Source organism: Melanerpes formicivorus, unplaced genomic scaffold (assembly GCF_026170545.1).
Source record: "Melanerpes formicivorus ecotype bairdi unplaced genomic scaffold, bMelFor1.0.p_v2 SCAF_15, whole genome shotgun sequence".
Taxonomy (NCBI): Eukaryota; Metazoa; Chordata; class Aves; order Piciformes; family Picidae; genus Melanerpes; species Melanerpes formicivorus.
Window position 1 is genome coordinate 13,127,336 of NW_027142367.1, and position 13,466 is coordinate 13,140,801.

The 13,466-nt window shown below is 46.2% G+C and overlaps 1 protein-coding gene across 4 annotated transcripts in view; it reads left to right on the forward strand.

Annotated features, from left to right (window-relative positions):
* Nucleotides 1-13,466, forward strand: part of LDLRAD4 (low density lipoprotein receptor class A domain containing 4) — a 390,804-nt gene that overhangs the window by 346,989 nt on the left and 30,349 nt on the right. The window lies entirely within an intron of this gene.

The following is a 13,466-nucleotide window of genomic DNA, read 5'->3' on the forward strand; positions in this document are numbered from 1 at the left end:
TCATCAAGTCCAACCATTAACCCAGCGCTACCAGGTCACCACTAAACCGGGTCCCTTGGCACCACATCTCTGTGTCTTTTAAATACCTCCAGGGTTGGTGGAGGCCCTGTCCCTGGAGACATTGAAGATCAGACTTGATGTGGTCCTGGGCAGCCTGATCTAGTTGGAAGTGTCCCTGCTCACTGCAGGGGGTTGGACAAGATGACCTTTGAGGGTCCCTTCCAACCCAATGCAGTCTGTGAATGATTGCATCTTACGTGGTGATTCAACCACTTTACCAGGGAGCCTGCACACATGTGAGAGCTCAGTTGCTCTGTAACCCTGAAAACAAGAATCTTATCCTTAAAACTTGCTTTTCAACAAGAAGACTCACCCAGAAAGTATCACCCCACCCAAACAGGGTGTAATGGTATCTCCTTAGTGGGCTTACACAAAAATGCTGCCGGTGAGTCAGTACAGTGTCGGATGTACAGTCGCACAGGGTGGGAACATAGGATGAAGTAGTTTGAAATGCAGCCTCCTGTCCAAAAATACCAGCCAACCAACTGCAAGATACATTAGCTGTCAGTTGCCTGCGTGTCTGGGGAGGTTTCAAGCAAATTTTCAGTTTCACTGTCGCACACAGAAAAATGCCACGGCAGCCACCTGGGCCCAGCCTTTTGCTCGCTAGGAAAGGGCATTTGTCTGCTTACCACTGGGCAGCCTTGGAAAATGCACCTTAGTCATTTAGGTGCTCACGTGGCATCTGCAAACGTATCTTAGCAGCCCTAATTTCATATGATACCAGTATCAGGCAGGGTTTTAAGATGGAAGTGAGTGAGTGCTGCATGTGTGCTGCTGTGGTATCAAAAGAGAGAAGGTTGGGGAGGAACTGGAAGAGTTGAAGGGACTTCCCTTAGGTCACCAGCAGATCTGTGCGAGAGCTGGGGAGATAAACTGAATCTCAGTATGACCTTGTAGCTAACAGAATCATAGAATGGTTTGGGTTGGAAGGGACCTTTAAAGATTACCTAGTCCAAAACCTTCAGTGAGCAGGTTCAACTAGAGCAGGTTGCTCAGAGCCCTGTCCAGCCTGACCTAGAATGTTTCCAGGGATGAGGAATCTACCACATCTCTGGGCAACTTGGGCCAGTGTCCCAACACACTCGCTGTAAAATACTTCCTCCTTCTCTCTAGTCTGAATCACCCCGCATTTAGTCACAATAGGCCCAGCTAAAAAGTCAGTCCCCATCTTTCTTGTAGGACACCATTAAGTAGTGAAAGGCCACAATAAGATCTCCCCAAAGCCTCTTCTCTAGGCTGAACAACCCCAACTTTAAGCCTCTCCTTACAGCAGAGGGGTTCCAGACCTCTGGTCCTCCTCAGGACCCGTTCCAACAGGTCCATGTCATTCCTGTGAATTCCAGAGCTGGTTGCTATTGCAGGTGAGGTCTCACTAGAGCAGAGTAGAGGGACAGAATCCTCTCCTTCCACCTGCTGCCCACACTGCTTTGGATGCAGCCTAGGACATGGTTGGTTTCTGGGCCATGAGTGCACATTGGTGGCTCATGCCCACCTAGCTTCTCATCCATCAGTACCCCCATGTAGGTCATGCACCTCCTTAAACATTTCCCATGACACATGTTTGGGGCAGTCTTGTAAGTTCTGTGTGCAGGGTGGTTTTTCCATTCTCAGTCCCTGAGATCCTCCTGTGAGACATTTTACATTTAATTGTACCCTTTCTGATCCAACATTGTGCTGGTAGCACTGGGAAAAAAAGTAATGGAGGAGCAGGGTTAGAAAGCACCCCTCAGCTCTCACTGCCAGCCCTGCCCTGGAGTCTATTCCAAAACATCCATCCCTGGGTTCAGTAATATCACAGTCCACCAGGCAGTAGGACCCTGCTACTCCACCTATGAAGCAACACTGCATTGCTTGTACCATGACCCTCCTGGGTTTGCTTCTGTCTAAAATGACGGTGTCACTGGAACTGCCTAGAGGTACTCCACCCTTACACAGGGTACAGGAGGTTCATGGTCTCCAGGGTGCATGGTCAAGCTGCCTTCCTATCGGAAGTGGCTTGAGTCTGTAGATACCACTGATTCTTTGGAGCACAAGAACATTCTCATTGCATCGGATGGGATTGGCCTCATTTTATGGAAAGTAGATGCAGATTTAAGCTTCTTATCGAGTTGCTAGGGTGCTGTCCATCAAGTGATGTTGGGAAATGGAAATGGAAATTTTCAGAAGCTATGCCAGTTTTGACATGCTGCTTTAATATTTTTCTGGCTGCAATAGGGCAAGACACAGAAATCCTATGTTGTCATCACACAGAGCTGTGAAGCGTTCCTGTTTTGCCTTTCTTCCATCCTCCCCTCCCCCCCCCCCCTTCTCTCTCTTGCACTCTGTCATATGGAAACCAGATCAAGATTATGAAATTATTGCCCACAAACTTCTCTTTTGTGGTGGGAACTGACAAGTCAGTGATGGCTGGGTGCTGTTGGTACTAGCTGTTCGTGCTGTACGCATTTGTATGTATCAGGACGTGCCGAACTTGGCGCGCTCCTCGGTTGGCACACAGGCTGGTGAAACGTCAGATTTCTAATTGTGATAAAGTTCATGGAAAGGAAAAAAAAAAAAACCACCACACACACACACACACAAACACCAACAAAAAAACAAACCCATGGCAGATGTTTCCTTTTGTCAGAGCCGAACTGAGTCATTAAAATGTGATATGATGTACTAGGAGCGAGTCAGCGTAAACACCATCCCTGTGAACATGTCAAAAGACTGACTGAAGAACAGAGACCATTCATGGTGATGTTACAAACCATGTGGTCTGAATGCCAGATTACCAAGCTTTCCTCTTGAAATGCGGAGCATGAATCTTATGAATTTTGATTGCCTTGATGCAAAATGAAAAGACAACATATTCTGCTTTTGTAAAAATAGCCTGGTAGCTTCTGCAATGTGCTTGTCATTTTGCCGGCAGTTTACTCAGAGGTCTGCTTCTCACAAGCAGCAGTGAGGTATCTGATTCCCATTGAGCACTAAGCTCACTTGACAAATTCCCTCTTTTCTAGAGGATGTATTTTTGGGAAGTCTTACTCCTTTGCCAATCTGAAGGAAGCGGCAGAAACGCTGCTGCTTGCTGAGGAATGCCTGTGATGATGCGTTAAAACTGGCTCCCAGTTTCGGTTATGGAAAAACTGAAGGAAACATCTGATGACCGACATTCCTTGTGGACTTTCTCTCCACTCTCCACCTCATCTCCTCCATGAGGATTATTGTCTACACACTCACTTAGGCCACTAATCAGAAAGGAAGTGCATTAGAAACTTCCTGATGCCTCCCCACAAGCCAAGCACATTTTATCTGCAGTTATTCTCGTTCTTGCTGGCCTAAGAAGCCATGACTAGATTCTGATTTTTATTCCCAGTGTTGTCAGTTCTCAGCTGATGGAATTGGGGAATTTGACCAAAATCCTCATTTGATGTAAGGGTTAAAGCAGCACTAGAAAGTATCATAGTATCATAGTATCATTCAGGGTTGGAAGGGACCACAAGGATCATCTAGTTCCAACCCCCCTGCCATGGGCAGGGACACCCCACACCACATCAGGCTGGCCAGAGCCTCATCCAGCCTGGGCTTAAACACCTCCAGGGACGGGGCCTCGACCACCTCCCTGGACAACCCATTCCAGGGTTTCACCACTCTCATGGTGAAGAACCTCCTCCTCATATCTAGCCTGAATCTCCCCACCTCCAGCTTCATTCCATTCCCCCTAGTCCTATCACTACCTGAGATCCTGAGAAGTCCTTCCCCAGCCTTCCTGTAGGCCCCCTTCAGATACTGGAAGGCCACAATTAGGTCACCTCGGAGCCTTCTCTTCTGCAGACTGAACAGCCCCAACTCCTTCAGTCTGTCCTCATAGGAGAGGTGCTCCAGCCCTCTGATCATCCTTGTGGCCCTTCTCTGGACACCTTCCAGCACCTCCACATCCCTCCCGTAATAGGGGCTCCAGAACTGGACACAGTACTCCAGATGTGATCAAAGTGTATCCCAAAGTGTTCCTTTATGCTGCTTTTCTGCATCTGATTTCAGAGAGCTTAATAATGAACTTCCAGTACCTGAAGGGGACCTGCAAGAAGGCTGGAGGGCTACTGTTTACAAAGGCCTGTAGTGATAGGATGAGGGACAATGGTTTCAAACTAGAGAAGGGCAGATTTAGATTGGATGCTAGGGGCAAGTTCTGTACTATGAGGGTAGTGAAACACTGGAACAGGTTGCCTGGGGAGGTGGTTGAGGCCCCATCCTTGGACATATTCATGGTGGGGCTCTGGGCAGCCTGTTCTAGTTGAGTATGCCCCTGCTTACTGCAGAGGGGGTTGGACTAGATGACTTTTGGAGGTCCCTTCCAAAACAGACCATTCTACAATTTTATGATTCTATGATTTTATGATTCTATGACTTTAACAGTTTTGGAATGCTGGGGATTGGGAATAAAATATTCTTGTTTTATCATAAAATGGGTTATAAATTGTGGCAAATCCAAATCATTTTGCATGTCAAAAAATCTCACCTCTTTCGGGGGTGCACTGCAAGTGAGGTGAATGTGTTTTGCAGACCAGTTTACATACTCTTGACCTTTTCCCCTCTTCTGTCAGTTACATTTATTGGGGAAAATGCCTGGGTTTGCGTGCATAAACATATGCAAATTATATACAGACAATGTATTTTATCTTAAGTGGTGCTGCAGAAGCCAGAAGTAATGAAATTAGTAGAGGAGCCGTACGGGATTCAGTGGTAACTGTTGTCAATGGCAAAGCATCTCCAGTTTTCACACCTTGGCACTTTGCAGAAATCCAGCCTGCTTTTTTAAATCAGTGCCAACTTTTTACACCTCTCTTGCACCATTGGAACCTAATCCATCCTGAAACCTCATTAAAAGCTGCACCACTGTGTCCTGAGGCAGATGTGAAATTTAGTGAGTCACTGCATTGCCATCAAGGTGAAGGAAACAGTCTACAGTTCTTAAGAAAGAAGCCACCCATTTGCACAGATCCTTAGTAACTCATTAGTGCTAGAAGCGATCCATTATTGTGAGGAGAGGGAATTTAACAATGCAAATAAAACAAAATACTGTGGCAGAGCAATTTTATGCTTGATTGTAGTGTTTAATGGCATGTTCTCATAAAGAGATCTTCCCATCCTTCAGACCTATGGTGCCTGTGACTCACTTGGTTTCCAGCGGTTTGCACATCCCCCCCCCCCCCCCCCCCATTTTATTCCTCAAGTTGTTTTTTCCAGAGCAATTTCTGTAACCGTGCTGCAGCATGGAGTTATCCAGGGTTAATTTCCCTTATGATTACACATCCAGACAGCAGGTATATAAACGCTGCAAAACAAAGGATAAGAAAACTGTAGGATAAAAGGAAACAAAGAAAATCCCTCTCTTTTGCTTGTAGGTCCATTCTTCTCTTCACTGTCAATGTATTTCCCTTACTCACTCTTAAATGTAAATAGTAGCTTATACTGGCATTGCAGTTCTTTAAAAGCTTTCTGTCATCACTGACCTCGAGTTTTGCATGATTTTGAATCCCATTCTCCCCCATAGCTCTCTGGATACTTTTCCCATCTTCCTCTCTTTAGCGTTTTAACTTCAGATGCTAGGCAGCACCATCAGTGAGGCAGACCTCTGTATCGCTAAACCAGGTGATTAATGTCAGAAATAAACTACAGCTCCTCACAGTCTACTTGTATTTTTAGTACTTTATTGTAATCCTGGTTCTGCTTTCCCCTCTTACCTCCATTCTGTGTCCTGCCCTTAGCTTTCTTTTTTAGACCAGCTGTTTTTTTCTTGCGATGTTGAAAGGCTTCTGCACCATACAGCTTTTTGAAGTCTTTCCCTACACCTTAGTCAGAAAGTACTAAAATATCTTGATAGTCTGTTAATCTGCAGTCAAGTGTCCATTGGTTTTTTTTCCTTGGCTGCCAGGGAGTTCATTGGTAATTGAGATTTATGGGGTGAATAATCCACCTGGCAGGAGACTCTCTAACTCCAAGGAGTGTTTTTTAGTGGAAGAATGAATGTTCTTTGTGTGTGTGTGTGTGTGTGTGTGTGTGCGTGTGTAAAATGCTGCTAATAGCTTACTTAGCAACCTGTATTTCTACACCAGGGCTTTCAGTTTTGTGTTGGAGGTGGATTGTTGCCTATGCAGAGATTCTAGCACCCATGCTAATTCTGTCTCTCATTTAACTTTCATCTGTTCCTGTGGTAGGATGATGTATGCTGTGATCTCTCAGCTTTTTAATGTGGGCCTTAGTGCATCTCTAGCTCCTGTTTGAATGGGCTAAAAAAAAAATATTAATAATGAGGGATGATTCTTCCCTGTACTTGCTGGGAATTGCCTGGAAACCATGGGGAGCTTAGGCAGGGTAGTCATGCTGCAGCCACTGAGATTCCACAGAGTCCAGTACCAGGTACAAACTGCAATTACTGCTGGGAGAATAACAGAATTAAAACCATATATTGTGATCCTCTCTTACCTTCTGTCTTACTGAGAGGGCTTGGTTTTACCACCACTCATTAGAATTGAGCTCAGAATAAGCCAAAAGCTGTGGAATATGATCAGAAATGAAGGATGGAAGGGGGTGCAGTATTTTCAGAGCAGCTGATGTTGTTCACAAGCTTTTAATAGAACTAAATGGAGGATTCAATTAGTCAGTGATTAAAATGAGGGGAGGCCACTGTGTAGCAGCCTTCAGCATAATGGGTACCTGCATGAAGTGCTGGTTCTCAGCCTCTCAGTTGCTTCATCCCTTTAGGGGCATTTTCATGGTCTGAATAGTCCGAGCTGATGGTCATCCTCAGATTTACAGCTGCCTTTCCCTGCCCGGAGTTTCTTATTCCTTATGCATCAGCAGTAGGAAATTCTGTGCCTGTTTTTCAGCAGTGGCAGGGGGAGCATCGATGTTACCAGCAGCGTAATCTCCAGGGTAAACAGGGCCAGCACATTATGCTCACTGTACCATTTAACCCTGCTTCAGGAGACGGCTCCAAATTGCCTGCGTCGAGCTGGCGCGTAAGGACTGACAGAGCTGCAGTGGGGATAATTCATGAGTAGATTTTCTTGCTCACCAGTGTGAACACAGCTTGGGCTAGTCAGGTCTGAAACGGTGATTACTTCTGAAACAGTGTGGTATAATTCAGTGTCCCAGACTGAACCCTCCTTCCAGTGTTAGAAAACAAACTGCCGCACAGCGTGGACGGTGCATGGACCGTGCAGGATTGTAGAATGATAGAAAGGTCTGGGTTGGAAGGGACCTCCAAAGGTCATCTAGTCCAACACCCTCTGCAGTCAGCAGGGGCATCCTCGACTAGATCTAGCTACTCAGACCTCTGTGAGTCCTCACCTTGAATACCTCCAAGGATGGGGCCCCAACCACCTCCCCAGACAACCTGTTCCAGTGTTCCACCACCCTCATGGTAAAGAACCTGTTCCTAAGGTCAGCAAAGGAGGACTGCAAAGGGTAATTTCAAAAATAAAAGAGAAATCAATTTCACAGCCCTTCCTTGGGGAGCAGGTCTTCTGAGGAGCAGCTGAAGGAACTGGGATTGTTTAGTTTGGGGAAAAGAAGGCTGAGGGGAGATCTTCTTGCTCTCTATAAACTACCTGAAAGGAGGCTGGAGCAAGGTGGATGTTGATCCATTCTCCCTAGTAACAAGTGATAGGACAAGAGGAAATGGATGCAAGTTGAACAAGGAGGGGTTTAGGTTGGATATTAGAATAAACTTCTTTACTGAGAGGGTTCTGAAACATTTGAATTGGTTGGATGATCAAATTCATAGGGTAGTGGTCAGTTGGTTGATGTCCAGATGGAGAGAGGTGATAAATGCTGTCCCTCAGGGGTCCATATTGGAACCAGTGCTGCTTAATATCTTCATCAATGATGTGGTGCAATCAAGTGCACCCTCAGCAAGTTTGCAGATGACACTAGGTTGAGTGATACAGTTGACACAGCTGAGGGATGGGATGCCATTCAGAGAGTCCTGGACAAGGTTGAGAAGTAGGCCTCATGAGGTTCAACAAGGCCATGTGCAAGGTTCTGCAATTCAGTCATGGTTATCCCCAGTATCAGTATGGGCTGGGGGATGAAGGGATTGAGTGCTGCCCTGTGGAGAAGGACTACGAGTTTGATGGACGAAAAGCTGGATGTGAGCTGAGCCCAGAGGCAACCATATCCTGAGCTGCATCCAAAGCAGCATGGGCAGCAGGTTAAGGGAAGGGATTCTGCCCCTCATCTCTGCCCTGCTGAGGCCTCACCTGAAGTACTTAGCCCATTGCTGAATCCTTCAGCACATGAGAGAGTGAAGGAGGCCGCAAAAATTATCAGAGATCTAGAACCCCTCTGCAGTGAGGACAGGATGAGAGAGTTAGGGTTGTTAGAATAAACCTTTATTAGAATAAACCAAACCAGGTTGGAAGAGACCTTCAAGATCATCGTGTCCAACCCATCAACCAATCCAACCCACCCAAACAGCTAACCCATGGCACCAAGCACCCCATCAAGTCTCCTTCTGAACACCTTCAATGACGGCGATTCCACCACCTCCCCGGGCAACCCATTCCATAGCGCAATCACTCTTTCTGTATAGAACTTCTTCCTAACATCCAACCTGAACCTCCCCTGGCGCAGCCTGAGACTGTGTCCTCTTGTTCTGGTACTGGGTGCCTGGGAGAAGAGACCATCATCAGCCTGTCTACAACCTCCCTTCAGGTAGTTGTAGAGAGTGATAAGGTCACCCCTGAGTCTCCTCTTCTCCAGGCTAAGCAGCCCCAGCTCCCTCAGCCTCTCCTCATCATTGTTCAGCCAGGAGAAGAGAAGGCTCTGGAGAGACTTTATTGTAGCCTTTCAGTATTTAGAAGGGCCTATAAGAAAGATGGGGACAGACATTTTAGCAGGGCCTGTTGTGACGGGACAAGCAGTGATGGTTTTAGACTAAAAGAGAAGAGATTTAGACTAGAGAGAGGAAGAAATCTTATATGCTGAAGGTGGCGAGACACTGGCCCAGGTTGCAGTAGGTGCCTCATCCCTGGAAACTTGGCTCAGGTTGGATGGAGCTCTGAGCAACCTGATCCAGTTGAACATGTCCCTGCTTGATGCAGAGGGGTTGGAATAGATGGTCATTAAATGTCCTTTCCAATCCAAAACATCCTACAATTCAATTCTATAATCCAAAACAGTCTCCAATTCAATGAAGTTCTGAAGGGTCATAGAGTTGCTGTGTGGGCTGTCCAGCCTGGCTGGCTCTAGGGCTAAAGCAGGGCTCCCCTGTGACAAGCATGTGTCACCACAACATGCCTTGACTGTCAAGCGTTGTCCTGGTGCCACCAGGCACATGAGGACACATGGCCTTGCCTGAACCGTTAATGTTTGTAGCTAGTTTTGTGGGCTGAGGTTAAGTGTGTGGCTCTAAGCTGTATCACAACGCAGAGAAGGAGAGTCACATCAACACTCACCCCACCCTGTCCAGGTTCCCCAAGTGAGGGATCCCAAGGGGCTAACTGCAGGCAGGTGGAAATACCCCCATATTTTCCAGTTTCAAGGCTGTGGTTTTTCACTTCCTCTTCAGGGTAAGAGCTGGCCAGGAGCCTGCCCACAGCCAGTGATGTCTTTAGAGAAGCAGAGAGAAAAAAAGTCGTGAGTAGCAGAAGTGTGCAACTCATATTGAGACAGCAGCATCTGTCCAGTTTGGGTCACCAAAGCATGACTGTGTTTTCTTACACTTCAGAGATGAACAGCTTTACTATTATTAAAACAAACAAACAAAGAAAAGATCTCATTTTGTTCTTGCAGGTTCCAGAATGAGTTTGTTGTTTTCCCAGTCAAGACTGAGGGGACAGATCAGTAAACATGTCCTATGTCACCTAAATGTTACTAAGTTTAACTAGCTCTTGGCTTTGTCATTAATATGCTAGACTTGGACTGGCTTGTAGAGGAGCAGTACTTCTTCACTTGGAGGGTACTGGAGCACTGGACCAGGCTGCCCAGAGAGGTTGTGAAGCCTCCATTCATTCAGAGTCATTCAGAACCCACCTGGATATTTCAATCCTGAGTGACTTACTCAAGGTGGCCCTACTCCAGCAGTGGGGCTGGTCTAGATGATCTTCACAGGTCTTTTCCAACCCCTACCATTCTGTGAATCTGTGATTCTGACTTGATATGCGAAAGCCTGCTTAGGGGGCTTCAGCCTTGTCACCAGAGCAGCTGTCCTGTTCAGAGGCTGTGGTAGAATCTGCTTCTGGGAGGGAAATTCAGAAGGAAGCCAGTCCTCCATCTATCTTGAACAGAGCAGCTTTCATGGGCTATCTGGTACTTGCTGCACAATTTCCAGCTTCTAAAGGTTTTGATGCATGTTAAAAACTTGATGATAAATTCTTAATAAATAGGTGATGAGCCAAATATTGTTCTGAGGGTGTTCTTGAGGATGCTTACCAGGTGTGCTGCTTATGGACACAGCTTTCTGTAACCATTTTGTGCACGGACTTACACAATAATGGTAAACAAATGTTGGGTAGACAAGTAGTAGTCAAGAGAGGGAATAAAGTGTGTAATGTATCATTCCCTCTATGCACTGAATCTCTACTCTTCCCAATGCAATTGTTTGACGCTATAGCTTGATGCCCTTCAAGAGCTGAAAACTCTGAACATCCAGGCTTCAGTTGTAGGAGACCAAAGAAAAAGAACAGCACTAATACGAGTATATTTATTTCATTTTCTGCTTACAGTCTTTTAGACTATGCTTACCTGAAACCAGCTTCTTATTTTAAACATGTTGGGAATGATCCTTGGCTCAGAAACCTTGTTGTAGTCAGTCCTTGACAACAGGGAATTTGGAACAGGAAGGAAATCGGCCTCAGCAGCAACTCTGTACGCGCCAAGCAGATCATGCCCACAAAACAGCCATGTATTACGTCACAAGAAAGAATAGTTAAAGCATGTTATGTTCTCAATTTTTCATTTTATATGTGGCTTTAAGTGTGATTTAACAAAATTTATGGAGGATCTAAACATTTGGAAGGTTTTAGTTGGGAGAAATTTGAAGGAAAAACCACCACTATGTCAAAGGATCAATAGGACTCAATACCTTTCCTTAGCAAAAACAGAGCATCAAGAAATCAGTATGTTAGGGTGAGTGAAAATGGATTATTGTGTTATGTTCAATTTTACATTGGGCAGAACCATGAATATTCAGGATGTCATCTCTGACCCAGCAAAGAGCCTTTTCATTCTTGCTGTTTGCCTGCAAGTATCTTCCTTATCTGTGGAGATGGAGCCTGGCCAGCTCTACCCTTATGGATTAAAGGAGGATCTTGCTGATATTAAACACTTCTGTTTTTCACTATCTTAGAAAAAGGCAAAGGGCTAACATTCATACTTTTGAAGCAGATTGTAAAAGACGGTGCTGAAGATGGGGTTAATTGTTCTCAAAGCAGTCTAGGGGTGATAACATTATAGTTTTGAAGCTGCTCCACATCTGTACTAAATTATTCCCCTCTGCTGGTACTGACTGGTGTTGTAGTCAGTTAATGCCCCGCTCACACAGAAGCACTCCATCAATGTATAATTTAAACTCATTCTGCTCTTCTAGGAACTCTCAAAGGATATTTATTTACAGTCCACAAGCGCTGTCCCCAGCCTGACTGCACTGTTTGGATTGGGGCCTTAGACTTTGCTGCACTGAGATAAACATCAACAGTGGCTTAATAAATCCAGACAGAGGGGATAGCCTGTAACCAAGTGAGAGGGCTCTGCTGTGTGTACTGGAGAAATATCTATCAGGATGTGTCTCCCTAATATTTTAAGCCCTGTGACTCAGCTTCAAGTGCTAGCTTGATGGGTGACCACAAGCAGGCTCACTCCTCTCAGCTTCCTTCCCCTTCTGGCATTTATTCCTTGACCTTTTGAGTCAAGGGTTTGGTGGTTGGTTTTTGTTGATGTTGTTTGGTTGGTTTGGTTTTTGTTTTGTTTTTTTGAGACTGGTCCTTGAGGTTTGCAGATCTGAAAGGTGGGGAGCAGTGGGTTTATCTCCACGGTCAGCACCAGAGTGTATCCTGGGGGCTTGGACCGTTGTGGCCATGCTGTAAGGGGGCAGCAGTGCTGGTGTTGGGCTGTCCTGAGCCAGCTGGCCTGCTGGTAGCAGGATGTGGAGCCTCACCAGAGCTGTAGCTCAGCTCCTCTGCCTCTATGAGCAGTATGGACCAGAGTTGAACTCTCTTTTCATGCTCCTTTAGACAGGCATCTGTGTCTTACTCTGTGATATGGGGATGTGCTTTCGCTTAGTCAGTAGTTATTACTCAATGACACCACTCTCACCCCTACAAGAATGGGAGTTGGGGAAATGAAAGAGGCTTATGGGTTGAAATGGAAATAGATTCCATACCATAAAAGTCACGGTCCCTATAAATAAAGTTTGCTGGGGATGGTCCCTTCTCCTCAATGTTTGCCATCCCTGGAGGGAGTGTGATGTTTATGGTATGGAACACTTCCATTGGCCAGCTTGGATCAGCTGGCCTGGCTTTGTCTTTGCCTGGCTTTAGGACCTGGCAAACTCATAACTGGTAGATACTTTGATCACTATGGAGACTCACATGCCATGGCTGCCCATGAGCAAAACCAAAGTGTCTCATCAACTTTGGTGCTGCAGCCTTAAAAATACAGCTTTCCTGAACAGAAAACTCATTCTGTGATTCTAACCCAGTGAAACTAGGACAGTATTCTGCCATAATCCAGAGAAGTAACCATGAATGGCAGGAGGGCTTGGCCATGCAGGTGAAGCAGGTATTGGAGGGACTTCCCAGAAGCTGAGGGACATGGTGGTAATGGGGCTTCCTGGTGTGGCAAGACTCCTGTGGGTCTGTGCTCCTCCTGTGAGAAGCAGCAGTGCAGACAGCCTTCAAGTCCCTGCCAATGGCCTCCGTTGTGGTGCTCTGGCTGTGAACACAGGTCAGGGTTGGGATGGGAACCAATCTGCCTGGAAAATTTCCAAGCCAGAAAGGCTCAGTGGCAGGGCTGGGGCAAGCAGGGTGGCTGTGGAGAAGGTAGACGTGGCTGGAGCTGGGAGCTTTGCCAAAGAAACACTGGAACACTGCAGAAATAAATAAAACCCAAACCCAAACCCCACATGGTGACTGGAGCCCACGTCTCCAAATACCTGGTGTTTGCCTTTCCCCTCACCCTCTGTTTTTAACTTGCACATGTGGATTGCTTGAGGTTCTGGGCCGTGTTTCTTCTGGTGGTTATAATTTCGCTGTGTTGCACCAGGATGCATCTCCCTCCTATTTCTGCCTAACTCTCCCTAAAGCAGAATCTCTGCGTGGTGGGGTTTGGAGGGACCTCTTGAGATCATCTAGTCCAACCCCCTGGAAAGCAAGGTCCCCCAGAGCAAGATGCCTGGAATTGCAATGTGCAGGCAGGTT